This window comes from Myxine glutinosa, chromosome 7 (assembly GCF_964187855.1).
Source record: "Myxine glutinosa chromosome 7, kmMyxGlut1.1, whole genome shotgun sequence".
NCBI lineage: Eukaryota > Metazoa > Chordata > Myxini > Myxiniformes > Myxinidae > Myxine > Myxine glutinosa.
The window spans coordinates 137,152,188-137,174,779 of NC_136267.1; positions in this window are offsets into that span (position 1 = coordinate 137,152,188).

Genomic DNA, 22,592 nt, shown 5'->3' on the forward strand with positions numbered 1-22,592 from the left:
CCTCTGGACACGCCCTGCCTTGGGTTATATAGGCCCCCGCCCCTCAACCTTTGCGAACCTCCCCGATCGCTCTTCCTCCGCCCTCTCTAGCCAAACCCCTGGCTCATGGTTGGTCGAGTGGGGCTGGCTCACTCCTCCCCTCTATGACGAGGTGGAGACACGCCTTTCTTCCCCGACTCGAGCCTCGTGGTCAATGGCGGTTATTGGAGGGGAGGTAATATGGGCAATCGAGGCTCGGCAATGACGAGAGGGGATGTAATATGAAATGGAGATTTTGGGGATGGGAAGGAAAGGGGATCTATTCTCTTTCACTGGTGCAATGGAGTATTTCAATTAATGGAAGACACAGCCTTACGCTAATACACATAATAAGGATATAACTGTCAAAAAAGATATATCGTGTCCTGCATGTATGTTTTATGGACTAACTACGGGAACGCCCTTTGACCTTTATACAACCACAACGGAGGGAGGAGGGGTGATATTTTACAACAACCTTTTACAACAACATTTTACCACAACAATAAAATAAAAAAACATTCTCATATCCACAACACTGCACCCTCCTCCCCTTAGGCACGTCCCGGGCCTATAACTTTTACCTTAGTGTGGCACGTAGGTGTAGTTCCCTCTACTTTTAACCTGACCCTGAGTGCGACAGTTTTAAAACATAAATAAATGTGTCCCGCTGCTCCATTGCACCCTGCCTAACAGACTTACGCCCACAGTTAACCGAATTGCGGAATGGTCTTCAAACTATACACTGACGGTGGGAAGCATTATTTACAATGACGCTATTTTTATTTACAAAACTAACCCAGGACCTGTGATTGTTCTTTCTGGGGGGGAGACAGTCTGCTCTGCATCGACGCACCATGAACGCACCCAAAAACGCACCAATACAAGCACCCAAGCACCAATCGGTGCAGTCACCATAGTTCCTCAGTGTTCCATAAAAATAAAATCAACAACCCCTAACCCTGCAGGTGATCTCTTGCTCTTCGGCTCCCTCTGCTGGTTATTATTATTTGGTCTTCCAGATGTTGTCATTCTTTTGCTTTGCTTACTGGCGGCCTATTTTCAATAAAGTGTGCCCAATGTGTCCTTTTTTTATTTGCTTTTATTTATAGCCCACAGGGCCGACTAGTGTGGTTCACCTGTGGGGCATCGGTGCCCTGTGGCCAAGGTCCGCCAGCAAGATTTCAGGCCCTCATGGCCGGTTCCAGCAGAGGGGCCATGCCCCAACCCATGGGGTCCATAGGTGGTGCTCGGCCACAGACATGTGGTCCATAATGTGGTGCATCGATGCAGACAGCTGGTTCTGGGAATTTCGGGCGCACAATGGCCGACCCACGCACGCTCCCCTCGGCACCCAATGGCGCACAGGTCATGTGGGAGACAAAAGGGGAAAGACAATTGAGCGAGGGGTAAGGTCACAAGGGTACACATCAATAAGGCAATGCAAGGCGAAATGCGTATGGAGGGCGAAGTGAGAAAGCTCGTCCCTACCGTACATCACCCCCCTGTCACCTACCCTACCCTTGCCCTTACCCCATATGTACAAAAATCTACACATTTACAAATTCGTCACTACTGTCACGTCTTCCCCATAGTTCCCCTATACCAAATTCGTCTCCACAATCCCTCTACTTCAAAATTTGCCATCACCAATTCATCATCAATCCTCATAAGGAGGGAGAGATGGAATTACGCACAATGTCACACCCACGTCATGATGCGTCTCACAATCCAAACATTTGCATCATAAAAAATAATCAAAACATGGCATGGTGTGGAGTACCTGTCACCTCAGGTGAGTGGATGCAGATGGTGCGAGGAGATCCTTCATCCTAACTATTTTCTAAATGACTTTAACACACTTTACACTACCTGGGGTCTTTCCCTGCCAATCCATTGGCCAACTTACACTATGGGTTCTAATAACCAATTCCCATTAACCAAACTGTGGTGCTTCTCAATTTGGGGTCTCACTCCCCCGATTCATCTCCCGGTGCCCTCGCACAATTTCTGGGCTGCGACGTGTAACTCTCCCAGCAGGTCTACCCACCTGCACACCTCCACCACTGTAGTTGCCACCCGAGCTTACCTAGCTCCTCACCCTAACCTAACTAACTGGGGACAGCCCCTCCTGGCTCTGTCACCCCATGGTGCCCTCTGGCACTGGGCTACCCGGGTCCGTCCTCCGGATCCTCGGGCCCCATCCACAACAACTACTACCGGCTCCCAGAGCCCACCTGCGGCCTCACCTGGCCGACATCCTCACAGTGGTGGAGTGCCCAAACCAACTACACACACTAACAGGCTACACGCCCAGCCATTTCCACAACACTAATGCACCCATCCAAATACCATTCTTTCACCTCGCACCACAGATGCCAATATCCAACCACAATTTACCTATACCCTCTACCTAACACTTACACTACCCGCCCCGGGTATCCGTGATGGGGGTCCACTCTTCCCCCATTCACACCTTCGCACCATCCACTCCACTCCACAATTTCCACCATACTCACTCCACGACCATCCATTCCAATACTCCAGATATTCCACACTACCATTTATTCCACACAGCCGTCCTTCATTCACCTGTCGTTGCACACCTGTAAAATCATACCTGGTGCCACCTTCACCCTCCTCCTCTTCCTGGACCATTTGGTCAACACAACACACCTCACTATTACTCACTCATACACGGCTCCACACACCTGTTCAGTTGCACACCTGTGCAATCACACCTGTTCAATCCTCACCCACACGGCATCATCTCATCTAACTACTCCCCTCTGAAACTTGCGCTTCCCAGTCGTCCCTTTAAACTATTGCGCTCCCTCGTCATTATCATCCACACTAATCTACCTGCGTCCCCACTACAGGTATCAGTCACTAACTAACCTTAACGTTACCTAATGTCATCTTCTAGGGCCCTATCAATATAACCTAACCCACCCGGGCTAGTTTTCACTGCCATACACCCCATAAGCTATTGCTCCTTTGCCCCCACCTTCTGTGAGGGATGGTGGATTTGCCATCCCACCACATCGGGGGTCTCTTACTATAAATTTTGCTCGTCCAAATTCCAACCAATTCAAAAATTCTGCCAATCATCGTACCAATCATCAAATTTCGCCTTCTTCTAATTTCGGGGCCGAAACACTATCATCACCCGTCTACTTATTACATCCTCTCGGTGCGCCAATTCCCTTCTAAAGCTCGGCTTCGTACAGCCGAGCAATGAACGCGGCTTCTTTTGTGCCGGCGGTTGGATGCGTCCCGCATTCGGGGCAGGGGCGGGGGCTTACCCGGGCCGAGATCCCACGCACCACCTCGGCGTGGAGCCATCCAATGTCCCGATCTCGACCTGCCGGCACGTCTCAACAAAACGTGGTCGCCATGACGACCCTTCCTATCGGGCGGCCCGCTCCGCCTAGTGGAGCCCGGACGCGGCCGTTCCAAGCGAGGCCCAGCGTGGATCGCGCACGGCGGTCCTTTCGAACCCGCCGTGGCTCGGATCCCCGCTGGTTCTCGCGGCACGCGAAGCTGCCCGACGCGCACCGAGGGCCCGATTCGGCTATACGTCGCTCTAACCGCTACTCCGTTTACCGTCGATGCTTCACCTGCATGCTTACACCCCGCAGCCCGTTCCTTGCTCACACATCCAGCCGTCTCCATGCTCCTCGTACCTTTCCTTACACACCTCGGTACACTCATTCCACTCCCAGCCTTGGTCACACACCTGACCACCGAACACTTTGGCACACATTCGTTGGTCGCACATCTCACCAACACACCTCTTCGCGCTCCCTCCTCGGTCACTTCCTCTGTGACAATCACAGGTGTGCTCTCATTCGCACACCCAACCACGTGCCTCACTACCAACTCAAATGTGCCTTCCCACACACGCTCTACCATTCCAGGTGTGCATCCTTCCATTCCAGGTGTACATCCTCGCTCACCTGTCATAACCAACTCACGCTCCGTTTCACTCTCACTACTCTCACCTCCACTCTCGGTCGCGCACTCACCCTTACCCTCGACAGCACACTCTTTCCTCATGCACCCGTCCGTTACACACCTTTCTCTCGCATCCTCTCGCGCACACTTTTTCGTTACTTCCTCCGTAACACTCACCACACCGCGCTTTCCTGTGCTCCCTCGCACACGCGCTACGACCGACTCACTCCTGACGGCACACTCACTCCTCGGCGTGCACTTTTTCCTCACACACCCCATGGTCGGACATTCTCGCACACCTCTTTTTTCGCACACCTGACCTGTCGCACACTTCACCAACGGCCTCTCACGAACACCCGGATCCAAACCAATCCCCAAGCCGACTGAAGCTTTCCTCACATCATATACATTGCCACTCACCTCCGTACATCGTCTCCGCACCTCCTTTGCCACCTGCAAACTCTTTATTTGGTCAGTGAGCATCACATCATGAGTTGAGCACCGACCTTGCACATATTCCATCACCTCCTCCTGGATTTCTCTTTTAGTTTCTGTTCGTCCCTTCTTAATTTCACTCACCTCTTCTTCCACTTCCTCTAATTTTTGTTTAACCTCTTTTATTTCTCGGTGCGTCTCCTCAAGTTCGTCCTCTAAGGCTACCGTGACCGTCTCTATGTGCATCCTCACCTGCCGGTCCTTTGTCTCCATTATCTCTGTCACCTCGTCCACCCTCATTGTCAGTTCCTCACGTACCATCTGACATTGCCTCTGTGTCGCTATCAAGTCATTTTTAATTTCTTTTTGTGTCGCCTTTAACCCTCCGAGTACTGCAGTGTTCCTTTGAACCTGCTCCACTAACTTCGTTTGTCCCTCTGTCAGCTGTTCCACCTCCTCCGTCAGATATTCTATTCCCCCTTGTAACTTTGCCGTATTATTCCTCACCTCTTTCTCCATACGCTTCTCACCTCGCTTTACCTCCTCGCGTAGCCCCGAAACCTCCTCACCCACACCTCGTCGTATCTCCTCCTTCATCTCCCCCATCTCTTTTGTAGATGCCACCCTCATCTGTCCCAATTCATCCCTCTGAGCATCCAGTTTACTTTCTAACCCGATTTGCACCTCCTCTATCTGGTTTCCCATTCGTTTGATTTCCCTGGCAGATTGTTCCCCTATTTCCCGCAATTTGTCTTCCATCCTATTTTCTAACCCCATTAACCCATTTTTCACCCCCTCTAACTGATTCTCCTGGGCAGCCATTCTATTTTCCACCCCCGTTAACCCATGTTTTAATCCCTCACCGGTACCCCTCGCTTCGTCCCTCATTACCCCCATTTGGCCCTCCAATCGCTCACCCAATCGCTCAATTTGGCTCCCCATACTCATCTGTACAGCTGCCTGTAGCTGCGCAATGAGGGCCTGCATGTCAATCGGCTGCATCTTAAAGCCCGTTGATACAGCGGGCTCGGCTACCGCGCGCTCGTGCGAGGCGCCTTTTTGCGCGCCTGAAACCTCGTACGCGAGAGCGCCATTTTGTGCGTCTGATACTCCCTCAACCGCCTCCTCATTGCTCCCCTCCATTTGATCCTGGGTTACTCCTAACCCCTCCTCTAGCTCACCCACCGGCATTCGATCGCCTTGACCAGCCATGGCGCGATTTCAAAGTTCAGGTTTTGTAAAACAAAACAAATTTCGGCCGCTCCAAATTTTGACCAAATTTTTTTTTTTTCTTTCTCTATTCGTTTAAAAAAAAAAAATTTGGTCGGGCCTCGAATCCCACTCCCAGACACCAATTGTTACAGATCGCGGTTTAGATGTTATGATGACCGAGCGGTGGTGTATGACCGCGACCTAACAGGATCCCTGACTCACCCGATTCACCCAGGACTTTGGCCGGATCGCACCACAGCTAGTCAATAGGGAAAAGACAAAGGCGACACGGATGTGAAGAAGAAAAAGAAGACAAAAAGGTTGGAAATGCTACTGAATTTATTTACTATTTACACACATAAGCAAAAAGGAGCAATCAAGTTTATTTACAACACATAAGACGCAGGTGACACAGTGCAAATTTTAGCTTACCTACAGACTTAATTAAATACCCAGGGACAGAACAAACAAAACAAACTCACGTATACAAGAAGGGTGGAAAGGCAGGAGGTGGATGGATGGAGGGAGAGGAAAGGTCCAAGGGGGTCCTGCAGCTCAACCGGCGCGTTTAGCAGCCGCCGTTCCTTTACGGTCCTGCTCCAAACCGCCGTTCAGGCCCCCTTTGGCTGTTCTTGCTGCGGCGGCCTCCGCTGCGTTCCCAGGACTTGTCTGACTCGTTGGTCCACACCCTCAACTCTTTCTTGGTCCCTCACTCTTTACCACCGACTCCTCACCGCAACCAACGCAACCACTTGACCACCACCTCTACTGACTGACTCTTCACCACTCTTCACTTGACGACCGACTCCCTCTGGCCACCGACTCAGACCAACTCAGACCAACTCCTTGTGGCAACCGACTCAGGGCTTTCTGTCTTCTGCTCTCCTCTGTAAAAACGCATCTCCCTCTGGACACGCCCTGCCTTGGGTTATATAGGCCCCCGCCCCTCAACCTTTGCGAACCTCCCCGATCGCTCTTCCTCCGCCCTCTCTAGCCAAACCCCTGGCTCATGGTTGGTCGAGTGGGGCTGGCTCACTCCTCCCCTCTATGACGAGGTGGAGACACGCCTTTCTTCCCCGACTCGAGCCTCGTGGTCAATGGCGGTTATTGGAGGGGAGGTAATATGGGCAATCGAGGCTCGGCAATGACGAGAGGGGATGTAATATGAAATGGAGATTTTGGGGATGGGAAGGAAAGGGGATCTATTCTCTTTCACTGGTGCAATGGAGTATTTCAATTAATGGAAGACACAGCCTTACACTAATCTATCTATAATTCCAGTAATCTCTGTGTGTGTGTGTGTCTGTGTGTGTGTATGCGACCGCTGTTTCTCGACAACTACCAGTCCGATATACTTGAAACTTGCCAGGTATATTGCTGGGGACCCGAGGATGTGACTTTTCAAGGTTTTAAATTAATCGGACAAGTAGTTACCGAGCTATGGCGATTTCTTTACCAAACTCCGCAAGCCGTTCGCTTTGGACCAAACCATTGCATGTAAATAGAGGGGGGGGGGGGGGGGGGGGATTGTCACCGTACTCGCAAGCCGTTCGCTTTGGACCAAACCATTCCATGTAAATAGAGGGGGGGGGGGGGGGGGATTGTCACCGTACTCGCAAGCCGTTCGCTTTGGACCAAACCATTTCATGTAAATAGAGGGGGGGGATTGTCACCGTACTCGCAAGCCGTCCGCTTTGGCTTTGCGAATGGACCAAACCATTTCATGTAAATAGAGGGGGGGGGGATATAATTTTAGATATATATATAGTACGGGCATGCCCTAGTACACATAATAAGGATATAACTGTCAAAAAAGATATATCGTGTCCTGCATGTATGTTTTATGGACTAACTACGGGAACGCCCTTTGACCTTTATACAACCACAACGGAGGGAGGAGGGGTGATATTTTACAACAACCTTTTACAACAACATTTTACCACAACAATAAAATAAAAAAACATTCTCATATCCACAACAATATATATATATATATATATATATATATATATATATATATATATATATATATATATATATATATATACATACATACATACATACATATATATATATATATATATATATATATATATATATATATATATATATACATATACATATATATATATATATATATATATATATATATATATATATATATATATATATATATATATACATACATACATACATACATACATACATATATATATATATATATATATATATATATATATATATATATATATATATATATATATATATATATATATATATATATATATATATTGTTGCGTTTCTGAGAAAGTGTACATATTTGATTAATAAAGGTTAATGGTTTTGCCCCCATAGTTAGTCCACATGCTACATGTAGGTCACCTTAGAACATTAGTTATTTCTTAGTATATGTGAGATAAGGCCATTTCCAATAGTGGCATCTGCGTTGTGTAAAACAAATAATAAATGGGCTCCTTCCATTGTGCCTCCACCCTCCAAATTCCACCTCGTTGGGCAGAATCCATCCCGCGCCCCATTTGACAACTCGCAGTTTGTTACGCTTGGGATGCTCGCAGTTTGTTATGCTTTGGCTACCAGCAGCGTTTGCTGCTCTTGGTTTGCTGGTTTGCTGGAACTAGCCCAGTGACACGAGGTAGGCCCAAAAATGGGGTGGAGCTGCAGCAAGGCTGAGATTGGGATCGGCAGCAGGGGGACGGTAAGGGCCACCAGCCAATCAGGGCTGAGGCGACATCGCCTGACAGGGTGTGGCTAGAGGTTCCAGAGGGTTCGCTGGGCGGCGCTATATAACCACGCACACAAAGCCCTTCAGGAGGCCTTTGACTGGCTGGCGTTGCGAATTGTAGAAGGACTCTTGTTGGACTGCGTCAAAGGTCTGGTACCAGGAGACTGATGAGCATTGAGAGAACTGGCGAGGACTCATTGGGAGGGCGCCCTGTGTTAAAGGCTTGTCGTTGTGAAAGCATTTCTGGAGCGGCGTATTGCAGAGGACTTGTGAAAGCGGCGCATTGTATTGAACTATACTAGGAACGCGTATAAAGCGCTGGTATAGCTATTACGTACGCGGCCACGCCAGTGTGATCACCCAGCTTACCGATCCCCCCCAATAATTGTCCGATCCGCGCCAACAACACGCGGAGAGCTTGCCTGCCGTCTACCATCTCCTTCATGGTACGAGTCGGGGACCGGAGCGGGCTGTGGACGCCATCGTTGGACCCTCGACCCGGCCAGCTACAAACCCCGTGTGAGTCTGAGTCTGAGTGCGAACGGGCCCGTGTCCAGGGATAAGTTAAGACTGTTACTAAGGCTGCCCTGTGTATTCTGTACTTCTCCTTCTTCCTGTGTAAATAGTTAATAAACCAATCTGTTCTTCCTGTTTCCTCTTAATTCGACCGTCTTAGTGATTTCTCCATTGGGTAAACGTGGCACGATTCGGAACCGCTCCAATCAGGTTAGTTCCTGTTGACGGCCCGAATCGCGGCTCTCTATCGCTCGGCGTGTCAACTAAAACCGTGGTTTGGGTGGGGTTATTTCCTCGCTTCCTGGGAGGCGCTGGTAATTAAGTAATAGGACTAATTCGACCTACCACCCTATTCAGCGCTGACCGAAAGGAACGTGATAGCCCCGGATCGCGTCGGCTAGATAAAAGACAAGGGGATTAATCCCCCCTTGGTAAGGGGAAGGCCGACGTTTGAGATCCGCAACAATTGGTGTCGGGGAGTGGGATTGGACCCGAAGTGCGCCTAATGCATTCAAAATTACGAGTGGACCGAAATTTATAAAGATCCAAATTAAATCGTGCCATGGATAACCAAGGTGGTCGAATGCCGGTGGGGGAAATAGAAGAAGGGTTAGAATCAACCCAGGACCCCAGGGAAGAATTGGGACAGTTGGCAATGGAGGAGGACACCGATGAGGGGCAGGTAGCAGGAGGAGAACAAAATGGTTGGGCCTCGCACATGGCCGCGGCAGCCGAGCCCGAGATGCCAGAGTAGATGCGAGTATTTATGATCCAGATAATGGTAAAATTAGACACCCAAAAGGACGAGACGAAAGCTCAGGGAGAGCAATTGGGAAATCAAATTGGGGGATTGAAAGACGGGTTAGGTAATTTGGAAAATCAATTGGGGGGATTAGAAAGCAAATTGGGGGGCCAATTGAAGGACATGGGTGGCCAAATGGGAGAAATGAATGAGGGGTTAATGGGGTTGGAAAACAGGATGGGCACCCAAGAGAATCGAATGAAAGGGATGAGAGACGGGTTCAAAGGGTGTGGTAATAGAATAGGTGGCCAAATAAAAAAAAATGGGGAAGAACATAGACCGCAGGTCGAGCGGGAAAGGCACTTTGGTACGCGACGAGGTAGCGCGACTTGAGGAACGCGGGGAAAGCGAGGTTGAGCCAAGCACAGCCGGGTGGACCAGGGTAGAAATCGCGACACGGGGTATAGAAAAGCCGACGGCCGCCGAATTAGAAAGTTTCCCTTTATGTGCGCCAGCGGTCGTCGAGGTTAATAAGGAAAAAGAAATTATAATGGAAATGGGGCCTGAAGAGACGGCAGACTTAGGAAATCAATCGCGGGAGGAAAAAATGGAATGTACTCTAAGTCTGCATTCGCATTGTGATGTCGTGCTGTCTAACCCCAATGAGAATTTGCACGCGCTGCTGCGGAGAAGAATCCCAAAGGTAAGTAGGGCTGTGTATGGCGCAAAAAGGTTTGGCGCGAAAGTGTTTGGCGCGAAAAGATTTTTCACGCGCATGGGATCGCGACGTCACCCGGGCACTTGTGGAAGGTCCGTGGTGAGGTGTATGAAGGTGAATGGCGCGCATGTGCAAATGGCGCCGGAGCACGAGTGTGTTACAGAGTGCGAAGAAGAATGTATAACGGAATGTATGTGGGAAGAGTGTGTTGAAGAACTGTGTGGAACGGAGTGTGACACAGAGTGTGCAATGGTTGTGGAGAGTGTGTGGGAGTGCACACCAGAGCGGGTGATTGGGTGGGCAATAGAGTGCACACCCATGAGTGTTACGGAGTACGTAACAAAAGAGAGTGCACCAGGATGTGCGCGAGAAGAGTGCACAACAGAGTGTGTGGAAAGCACGTGTGCACCTGAGTGTGGAATGGAAGAGTGTGCGTGAGAGAGTGCGATAACGGATTGCTTGGGATGTACGAGAGGCGCTGGAGCGCCTCGATGTGTGAGTGTAGAACGGGTCGCGTGTGGATGTGAGAATGTGACTCGGGCATCGACGCAGACCGGGGCAGCGTTTAGGCCGATGGATAGCCGACGCGAGCTCTCGGGGCGTGGTGCGCTTTGTGTGCTGCGGGAGCCGGCGGGGATCATTGCCGTGGCAGCGTGCACGATTCAAGCTGGACCCCGCCCTGTATGGTCGGTGCCGCGCTTTGACGAAAAAGGCGAATGGCACGATTCCGGGGGAGGAAGGCCAGGTCGGACCTTCGTCCCCTGGCGGGCGCGGTGCTCCGGCCGGGGGAGGTTGGGTCATCGTGCCGGAGACCGGAAGGCTCCACGCAGAGATGGCGCCTGGAACCTCGGTCCGAATATGCCTCCTCCCCAGAATCGAAAATGCCGGACGGACCCAACCAACAGGAGACAGACCACCAGTATGCATTGCTCGGCTTTTCGAAGCCGCCACCCCGACGAGGCTCGAGAGTAGTGGACGATTAGAAATGGCAATAGTGATGGCGAATGGTAGCTTTACCATTCACCATTATATTGGGACACATGAGCTTTAGATTTATGGGGTTTGGCAGTGTAAACTAGCCAGGGTGGGTTAGGATAATTGATAGGGATTTAGAAGTGACTTTAGGAGACTGAGAATTAAGTAGAGACATTGTACGAGTAGTGGGGATGTAGTCAGATTAGATGGATGATAATGACGAGGGAGTGCTTAGTGGAAGGGAAGACGGGGAAAGCACCAGTATTAGAGGGGAAATAGTTAGTTAAATGATGCTGTGTGTTTGTAGTAGTGTGGAGAATTTGTGTGTGAGTATGAGGATGCGCTGTAGGCGCAAATGAGGAATTGAATGAGAATCTTTGTGGTGAGAGTGAGCAAATGAGGCATTGGTCGAGAAAGATGTGTGTGTGTGTGTGTGTGTGTGTGTGTGTGTGTGTGTGTGTGTGTGTGTGTGTGTGTGTGTGTGTGTGTGTGTGTGTGTGTGTGTGTGTGAGAGAAAGTGTATGAGTAGAGTATTGTGGACAAGTGTAAGTGTATTGAGTGATTGGCTTGCATGGGGTGCAAGTGAATAAATGGTGTGGAGTAAATGGTGTGTGGAATGAGTGGTGTGGAGTGCATGGTGCGAAGGAGTGGATGGGGGAAGATGGACCCCTTCACGAATACCCGGGGAGGGTAGTTTTAAGTCAGGTAGCAGGAGTAGGTAAATTGTTTGGATATTGACATCTGCCATGCAGGGAGTAGCAAGTTGTTGCTTTGAGGGGTGCATAAGTGAGTGGAATGGCTGGGCGTGTGGGCTTAATTGGTAAGTATATTTATTGGGGCACTCCACCACTGGTAGTCTGTCGGCCAGGTGAGGCCGTAGGTAGGCTCTGGGAGCCAGGCAGAGTCAGAGTTCAGTGTAGAGTTCAGTGGGGCCCGAGGATCCGAAGAGAGGACCCGGGTAGCCCAATGCCAGAGAGGGCATTAGTGGGGTGAGAGAGCCAGGTGGGCCTTCCCCATGTTAGGGTAGTTGTGAGGAGCTAGGCAAGCTCAGGTGGCGACTTCAGTGGCGGAGGTGCGCAGGTAGGTAGACCTGCTGGTAGAGCCACACGACCCAGCCCCGAAATTGTGCGAGGGCACATTAGGAAAAATTGGGGGTGTGAGACCTCAAATTGGAAGAGCACCACAGGATGGTCAATGGGAATTGGTTTTTAGAACCACATAGTGCAAAGATGGCCAATTGGATTGGCAGGGAAAGACCCCGGGTAGTGTAAAGAGTTAATGTCAATTAGAGGACAGTTAGGATGAAATATCTTCGCACCATACACATCCACTCACCAAGGTGACAGGACTCCACACCAGGTTTTTGCAAATGTTTGCATGGAAAGACGCATCATGATGTGGGTGAGCCATTGTGTGTGATTCCATCACTTCCTTCTTGGGAGGGATTGGATGACGAATTTGGTTTAGGGGGAGATATGGGAGACGAGATGGTAGAGACGGAATTTGTAAATTGTAAATACGGGGAAGGGCAGGGGTAGAGTAGGTTGACATGGGGGGTTACGTACGGCTAGGGACGAGCTTTCTCCGCTCGCTCTCCCGCGCCCCTCATGTCGCATTACCTCGTATTGACGTGTACCCTTGCGCCATTTCCCCCACTAACCTCTGCTTTGTCTTTCCTCCCCACCCATGGACCCATTACATTTTGTTGAGGGGAGTGTGCAGGTACCATGAGCTGTGCAGCTGCACCTTTACGCTGCACCCTACTGCCTGTTGCCTGCACCGGTACACCATATGGACCACACGTTTGGTGGCCTGGCACCTTGGCTTGGGCAGACAATCACTGCAAGCGTTATCTTGCTCCACCAACTGTTTAATTGGCCTCGATGCCATGCAGGCAGACCACCTAATATGGCCCTGCTGGCCAAAATAAAAAGCGGACACGGTTTGTGCCTTTTTATTAATCTTTGGTGTGTCAGGACAAGAAGACTGTAAGTTTTGACGATGGCACCCCGAAGACGAAGCAGGAAGACGTCGCAGCCCAGCAGCCAGCCAAGCACAAGACATCATTCATTGGTTTATGAAATGGTTTTTGTGCATTTTCGATGATTGTGCATTTTGGTGCCTTTTGTGCATTTTTTTTTTTTTGCATATGGTGTATGGTGTATTGGTGCAGTGCATTGCATTTGTGTTTCCTCTTTTCAAAAATTATTCTCTCTTCCCACAAAAGACAGGTCCTGGGTTCTAGTATTGTAAATAATTAGTAGTCTTGTAAATAACATGCTCGCCACCGGCTTTATGTATAGTTTGAGGATTCTTTCCGTAATTCGGTTAATTGTGGGCGTGAGTCAGTTAGTTAGTACACAACGCAGTAGGCGGGACATATCTAGTGTTTAAAACTGTCGCACACAGGGTGTTAGGTTAAATGTAGAGGGAAACTACACCTAAGTGTCACACTAATTGTTAAAAAGTAGTCCTGACCCTTGTATCAGAAATGGTCGGGCTCACTGGTGTGTGGGCTCGGCTCGGGAGCGACCCTGGCTAAGGAGGGGTGCAGTGTTGCGGTTCTCATAAAGTGTACATATTTGATTAATAAAGGTTAACGGTTTTGCCCCCATAGTTAGTCCACATGCAACACGTAGGTCACCTTAGAACGTTAGTTATTACTTCGTATATGTGAGATAAGGCCATTTCCAATAGTGACATCTGCGTTGTGTAAAACAAATAATAATAGGCTCCTTCCATTGTGCCTCCACCCTCCAAATTCCACCTCGTTGGGCAGAATCCATCCCGCGCCCCATTTGACAACTCACAGTTTGTTATGCTTGGGATGCTCGCAGTTTGTTACGATTTGGCTACCAGCAGCGTTTGCTGCTCTTGGTTTGCTGGTTTGCTGGAACTAGCCCAGTGACACGAGGTAGGCCCAAAAAGGGGATGGAGCGGCAACTAGGCTGAGATTGGGATCGGCAGCAGGGGGATGGTAAGGGCCACCAGCCAATCAGGGCTGAGGCAACATCACCTGACAGGGGGTGGCTAGAGGTTCCAGAGGGTTCGCTGGGCGGCGCTATATAACCGCGCACACAGAGCCCTTCAGGAGGACTTTGACTGGCTGGCGTTGTGAATTGTAGAAGAACTCTTGTTGGACTGCGTCAAAGGTCTGGTACCAGGAGACTGATGAGCATTGAGAGAATTGTGAGGACTCGTTGGGAGAGCGCCCTGTGTTAAAGGACTTGTCGTTGTGAAAGCATTGCTGGAGCGGCGCATTGCAGAGGACTTGTGAAAGCGGCGCATTGTATTGAACTATACTGGGAACGCGTATAAAGCGCCGGTATCGCTATTACGTACGCGGCCACGCCTGTGTGATCGCCCAGCTTACCGATCCCCACCGATAATTGTCCGATCCATGCCAACGACACGTGGAGAGCTTGCCTGCCGTCTACCATCTCCTTCGTGGTACGAGTCGGGGACCGGAGCGGGCTGTGGACGCCATCGTTGGACCCTCGACCCGACCATCTACAACCCCCGTGTGAGTCTGAGTCTGAGTGCGAACAGGCCCGTGTCCAGGGATAAGTTAAGACTGTTACTAAGGTTGCCCTGTGTATGCTGTACTTCTCCTTCTTCCTGTGTAAATAGATAATAAACCAATCTGTTCTTCCTGTTTCCTCTTAATTCGATCATCTTAGTGATTTCTCCATTGGGTAAACGTGGCACGATTCGGAACCGCTCCAATCGGGTTAGTTCCTGTTATCGGCCCGAATCGCGGCTCGCTATCGCTCGGCGTGTCCACTAAAACCGTGGTTCGGGTGGGGTTATTTCCTTGCTTCCTGGGAGGTGCTGGTAATTAGGTAATAGGACTAATGCGACCTACCACACTATTCAGCGCTGACCGGAAGGAACGTGATAGCCCCGGATCGCGTTGTCTAGATAAAAGACAAGGGGATTAATCCCCCCTTGGTAAGGGGAAGGCCGACGTTTGGAGATCCGCAACAACATACAGTGAAACCTTGACTTACGAGTTTAATTCGTTCTGTGACCGAGCTCGTAACTCAATTTGCTCGTTTCTCAAATTAAATTTCCCCATTAAAATGAATTGAAATGCTATTAATCCGTTCCAGCCCACCAAAAACCACACCAATTTTTTGTTAAATATACAGTATATATAAAAATATCTCGCGCTTTATATTTCACCTGTATGCAGCATACAGGTTGGCAGGATGGCCTGGACTGGAGGTATGCACACTTGACTCTAAACTGTCCAGCCTGGGTTTGAATCCCGACCCAGCTATAACCTGTCATGAGTGAATCACAGGCAGGGTGATTCATCAATGTGTGTACCGCTAAACTGGGCGCCCCGTTTGCGTCCCATTAGTTGTTGGATGTTAAGGATCTCACCGTGTTTTCCACAAAGAGAAGGCGAGCTATCGCCGGCACTCTGAACAAGTTGTGGCCTGGCATGCTCTTCTCCTCTGCCGTTATATACGTCCTCCTCGGCATCCTGCGAGCTGCTTCTCCGTCAACCACACAAACAACAACTTCTCCATCTCTTCATGGATAGAGGTCCGGAGCTTTGAAATAATCGTAACGCCCTTGGCTGGCGTTATAGCCTTTATCGACTCCTTCTGCTTCAAAATCGTACATATCGTAGAAGTACTACGATCGTGCTGCCTCGCCAAGTCGACAACACACACACCTCGCTCATGTTTTTCGACGATTGCGTGTTTTATATCCAAGCACATCATCCTCTTCTTCTTCTCAGTACTGCCCTTAGCACTCAATTTCTTAGGACCCATGGTTAAAACTAAGAAATTTTCCAAAATAACCAAAATGCGAAAACAAAGCAGCAGCAATATATGGCACAGATGCTTGCACGGCAAGATAACCACGTGACCTGAACCCACCTGGTGGCGGGTGGCGTAAGCTCCAAAATAACCAAAATGCGAAAACAAAACAGCAGCGATATACGGCAGAGAAGCTTGCACGGCAAGATAACCACGTGACCGGAACCCACTTGGTGGCGGGTGGCGTAAGCTCGTAACTCAGATCTCGGCTCGCATCTCAAAGCAATAAACCGCCCGAGCGACGGCTCGTATCTCGGAAAACTCGTAAGTTGGTGCACTCGTAAGTCAAGGTTTCACTGTATATATATATACAGACTTGGCATTTAATATGGAATATTTTTTTGTGGGGGTGAACTTACTTTTCAAGATGTCTTAGAACCAAAAGTTCATTGGAATTATGTTGAAATTATTCTAGATTTTGTTAATGTGACCTTTAAAAGAAACAAAAACCACATTTGACATTTCGAAACAAATAAATTGATCTGTGGAAGTGTAACTCAGTGTAACTTATTAATTGGCACTGGTAACTTATTAATTAACCTGGTAACAAAGCAGATACATTTTACATGCAAACTCTGTGAAAGCCGAGTTTGTAAATGAGTCAGGAATGCGCCCGAACATGATAATCTCTTGTCCACCTGGTCACAGCCCCTGGCTGAAGCACCCCCCTATCGTTTGGTAAACGGAACTCACAACAGGAGGGGAGCGAGCTGATACCAGGACTTGGTACATGCATGACCTCGGGGCATTAGCGGAAAGGGGATTAACCTTCAGCGGACAGGGGATTAACTCCAGTTTGTCCAATAAAAACGAGAGCAAACGTGGAGTCGAGGAGGACTTGCCACGATAACTCCTGCTCGACGGAGCGAACGAGCGCCCATCATCAGAACCTCTGCCCGACGGGAATGGCGGAGGAACATCAGCCGAACGAGAAGGACATTGGAAAAGAGTTAACCTGATCCATTATATTATGCGGTATTATTTGGTAAATGGAATGAAGTGAATAACCAGTTAATAAACCAGACCTTTTGTAAACCTGTGTCCGGTCATTGGAGTCCTGTGAGTCATCACACAAAATTCTTCGACAATTTGGAGGCACCGCTGACATCAACTGGACACAAACAAGTCTTTAAAAGGTAAGTGTGTCTTGGTTTTGGTCCAGTATGATTTACGAACTTGGGAATAGTTATGTGTATATACATGAAGGATTTGGTGTGTGGGACTTGTGATTGTCCATAGGTAAAATCAGGATGGAACGTTTTAAATGATTCTAATTATTCGTGGGCTTGCGAGTATATGTACAGTATACGCTGGGTATTAAAAGCCTTGCTCTGGTCTGCAGCCAAGTCGGCTCATGAAGTGCACCATGAAGCGATTTGTTTGTCGGTTCGGTAAGGTCCGTACACGTGTACAATCGTGTACACCCGTTTTAAATAAATAATTTTTTTCAGTTTTCCCGCCATGCCTAAACCTCGTTCGATCAACAAATAAATTCATGACAGACAACCCCCCCTCATGCCGGTCCAGAATTATGATGAAAGATGGCGATTGGATAAAAATTGCATCAAATTTTGTCCAGGTCCATCACTAAGCCTTTGAGACATGCTTCACGGTTGAATAAAAAACCACCGTTTAGAGGCCATTTTTCCCCGCAAAGCGGGGGTTGGCCTTTTCGGGGACCGTGGTGGGTGTTGGTTTTTGGTCCCCTTTTTGAAGCAATGTTTTGCGACCGGATGCCCTTCCTGACGCCGGCCCTTTTTGCCGCCTTCAACGACAAACAGGGAAGTTTCACGGTTGAATGAAAGACAATAATTAAGTGCTTTTGTGGGAAAGCAATGGCAGACCACCCAATGTCACCACTTTCATGAGCTCAGAGAAATAATAATTCCAAATTCCACTCTGATGGCTCAATGGAAATCGGCAGAAGAATGAAAATCAACAGACAATGGAACAGCTAGCGACGAGTGTTTGTGAGTAACAACCACTCTCTGGTCGAGGCTCATAGAAAAATTGATACTTATTGATTTGGCACGCTTACAATAGATATTAATGGCGAGGGTTGTGGTTGATTCGATTTTGCGAAATGAATATCCTTTGACCAAGTTAAATGGTAAAATAATGAAAATATATATAATTATTTACTCTTTGAAACTGGGTATAGTATAGAACTCTGGGTATAGTTCTCAAGTCACTCTGGATTGTGACTTGAAGAATGAATTGGAGTTGTAATGTAATGTAAGGATGCAAGGTAAAATTGAGTGATGGAATTATTGGGATTGCTATTAAATGAGAATTTTAATAGGATTTTAATGGGATTGTAATGGGATTTTAATGGGATAAATATAAAAGATATTTGTTTTTGTCAAGAAAAAAAGTAACCATTAGCTGAGGAGTCACAGAGGCCAAACTTTAACCTTTGACAGCAGAGAAATTGTGTTCTGACAGCAAAAGACTTCCAAATAATATTTATGGTTGGATTGCTTCAAGAGAAATGACATACTATTTATTTTAATATAAAATTGCTATGAGATGAAATTATATTTTCGGTGTTGGTGTGACAGTAATTACCTAGAAAAATATATCTGAAGACTTACGGACATAATTTAGGCAAAATATGGCAGAATAGTTGTTGATAGTTTAGGCACATATCAGAATGCTTGTTGATTTAAAATTTCAAAGTCAAATTTTTACACCTTCAAGTACTGATGAAATCTCCATTTTTCACATGTAGTTTTGTGGAAAAACGGATGAAGGTGAATAATTTAGGATTATTAGAAAAATTTTGATGGGTCTAACTGTGGAAAGTGTTATTAAATCATAGGTAGAGGTAACAAGGAAACTAGGTGTTACTAGGAAACGAAAGTATTCAGGTGTTACCAGGAAATAAAAGTAGACAGACAAGCAAAATGAGTATAAAGACGTTGACCAACCAAGATGTTGCATATCTTTGTTGATGTTCTGACGTTGTTTATTTCAATTATGGTCGGAATTATTGGGATTGCTATTAAATGAGAATTTTAATAAGATTTTAATGGGATTTTAATAGGATTTTAATGGGATTTTAATGAGATTTAATGGGATTTTAATGGGATAAATTGGGAACATTCAAATGTTGGGTTGTGCTAACGTTTCCACAACGTCGCTACAACGTTTCACTTTCGTTGTTGCAACGTTTTGCTCCAACGTTTTGGGAACATTCAAATGTTGGGTTGTGCTAACGTTTCCACAACGTCGCTACAACGTTTCACTTTCGTTGTTGCAACGTTTTGCTCCAACGTTTTGGGAACATTCAAATGTTGTGTTTTGCTAACGTTTCCACAACGTCGCTACAACGTTTCACTTTCGTTGTTGCAACGTTTTGCTCCAACGTTTTGGGAACATTCAAATGTTGGGTTGTGCTAACGTTTCCACAACGTCGCTACAACGTTTCACTTTCGTTGTTGCAACGTTTTGCTCCAACGTTTTGGGAACATTCAAATGTTGTGTTTTGCTAACGTTTCCACAACGTCGCTACAACGTTTCACTTTCGTTGTTGCAACGTTTTGCTCCAACGTTTTGGGAACATTCAAATGTTGTGTTTTGCTGACGTTTCCACAACGTCGCTACAACGTTTCACTTTCGTTGTTGCAACGTTTTGCTCAAACGTTTTGGGAACATTCAAATGTTGTGTTTTGCTGACGTTTCCACAACGTCGCTACAACGTTTCACTTTCGTTGTTGCAACGTTTTGCTCCAACGTTTTGGGAACATTCAAATGTTGTGTTTTGCTGACGTTTCCACAACGTCGCTACAACGTTTCACTTTCGTTGTTGCAACGTTTTGCTCCAACGTTTTGGGAACATTCAAATGTTGGGTTGTGCTAACGTTTCCACAACGTCGCTACAACGTTTCACTTTCGTTGTTGCAACGTTTTGCTCCAACGTTTTGGGAACATTCAAATGTTGTGTTTTGCTGACGTTTCCACAACGTTGCTACAACGTTTCACTTTCGTTGTTGCAACGTTTTGCTCCAACGTTTTGGGAACATTCAAATGTTGTGTTTTGCTGACGTTTCCACAACGTCGCTACAACGTTTCACTTTCGTTGTTGCAACGTTTTGCTCCAACGTTTTGGGAACATTCAAATGTTGTGTTTTGCTGACGTTTCCACAACGTCGCTACAACGTTTCACTTTCGTTGTTGCAACGTTTTGCTCCAACGTTTTGGGGACACTCAAATGTTAAGTAAATCGGATAAGAATTCACGAGTTATTTAATTATTAGCGATTAAGGAAGTACTTATTTAATTAATTACATTTCGTATTAAATTACAGTAATTACATTACAGTAATTACCTGAGGTAATTACAGTAATTACAGTTCCGGTAATTACAGTAATTACAGTAATCATTACAGTAATTGCAGTAATCTTATCTATCTATAATTCCAGTAATCTCTGTGTGTTTGTTTGTACGTTTGTACGTTTGTACGTTTGTACGTTTGTACGTTTGTACGTTTGTTTGTTTGTCTGTGACCGCTGTTTCTCGACAACTACCGGTCCGATATACTTGAAACTTGCCAGGTATATTGCTGGGGACCCGAGGATGTGCCTTTTCAAGGTTTGAAATTAATCGGACAAGTACTTACCGAGCTATGGCGATTTAGCCGTTCGCCGTTCGCTTTGGCTTTGCGAATGGACCAAACCATTCATGTAAATAGAGGGGGGGGGGGTGTTCTGTGGTCGTTCGCTTTGGCTTTGCGAATGGACCAAACCATTCATGTAAATAGAGGGGGGGGTTCTGTGGTCGTTCGCTTTGGCTTTGCGAATGGACCAAACCATTCATGTAAATAGAGGGGGGGGGGGGGTTCTGTGGTCGTTGCGAATGGACCAAACCATTCATGTAAATAGAGGGAGGGGGGTTCTGTGGTCGTTACTGCCACGTGGTTTCAAAGTTTTTTTTTGTTGTTGTTGTTTGCACGCATGTTTTTTTGCACCCACGTACGGGCATGCCCTAGGATGTTTACACACACACACCCCTACACAAATTTTATTTATTTATTTTTTTTTGGCAAGGAACGGGCACCCACGTACGGGCACGTCCTAGCTTATATATAGTACGGGCATGCCCTAGTTACAGTAATTACATTACATTAACTCAGGCACCTTTTGAGTAAGGAAGCTGATATTTGGACATGACACTGACCGAGTGATGTGGCTGTCAAGGAAACTTTTGATTTATTGATTAATCATTTAATAAATTAACTCGTTGATTTATAAATGACTTATTTAATTAAAAGTCCTCAGAGATACATCTTCGGATGAGATACTTGCAGATTGGTTATGCTATGAGCCAATTGATTAAGGAAAATATTTTGTGATGGCCATATTGGCAATTTCGTGGCCATATTCGTGGCAACTCAGTTAGTGCCACTGCACCTTTAAAATGCATCCCTGCGTTCATTTTTCGATCGATTGAGTTGAAATTTTGAACAATCGGATCTGGACTGTCGTTGTTAACGACTCTAGCACGCACTCATCCAATCAGGATGGAGCGGTATGGTCCCCGGATCATCACTGCCCGCAGTGTTAATTAGTTTTACTTTTTTCTCTTGGTCATATAATTTTGAAGACATGCATGTCATGATAGAGGAAATGTTTGTTCTGTTGAACGGAATAAATGTTGTTTATTTGTGTGGGTGTGTATTTCTTGTGTATTTTGGATATATTTTCACGACTAATTCCAGTTAACATCCTGCAAAATTTGCTCGTTTGCTGGCCGAGTCGAAATTGCGTTGAGTTCCTATGGCATGCGCCATTAAAAGCGCTGTGTAATGGTTGAGCTACCTTTATTTCGTTTTGGTCATGCGGATGAGCAGACAAAGTGACGAATGCTGCGGCTGGAGCAGTAGAAGCGATGTTTTTTAATGGAAACGATGTAATGAGTAATTAAAAGTGGGAGGGAGCAACACCACGCATACCTCTTTTAAGGTGTGGAGAACCCTGGAATAAACGTGGGAGGGGGCAACACCACGCATACCTCTTTTAAGGTGTGTATAAACCCTGGAATATTTCAGCAATCAATACAATGCTGAAACTATGTAAGTGAAGTTAATGAGTAATTTAATAAGTAATTTAATGAGTAATTTAATGAGTAATTTAATGAGTAATTTAATGAGTAATTTAATGAGTAATTTAATAAGTAATTTAATGAGTAATTTAATGAGTAATTTAATGAGTAATTTAATAAGTAATTTAATGAGTAATTTAATGAGTAATTTAATGAGTAATTTAATGAGTAATTTTAATAAGTAATTTAATGAGTAATTTAATGAGTAATTTAATAAGTAATTTAATAAGTAATTTAATGAGTAATTTAATGAGGAATTTAATGAGGAATAAACGTGGGAGGGGGCAACACCACGCATACCTCTTTTAAGGTGTGTATAAACCCTGGAATAAACGTGGG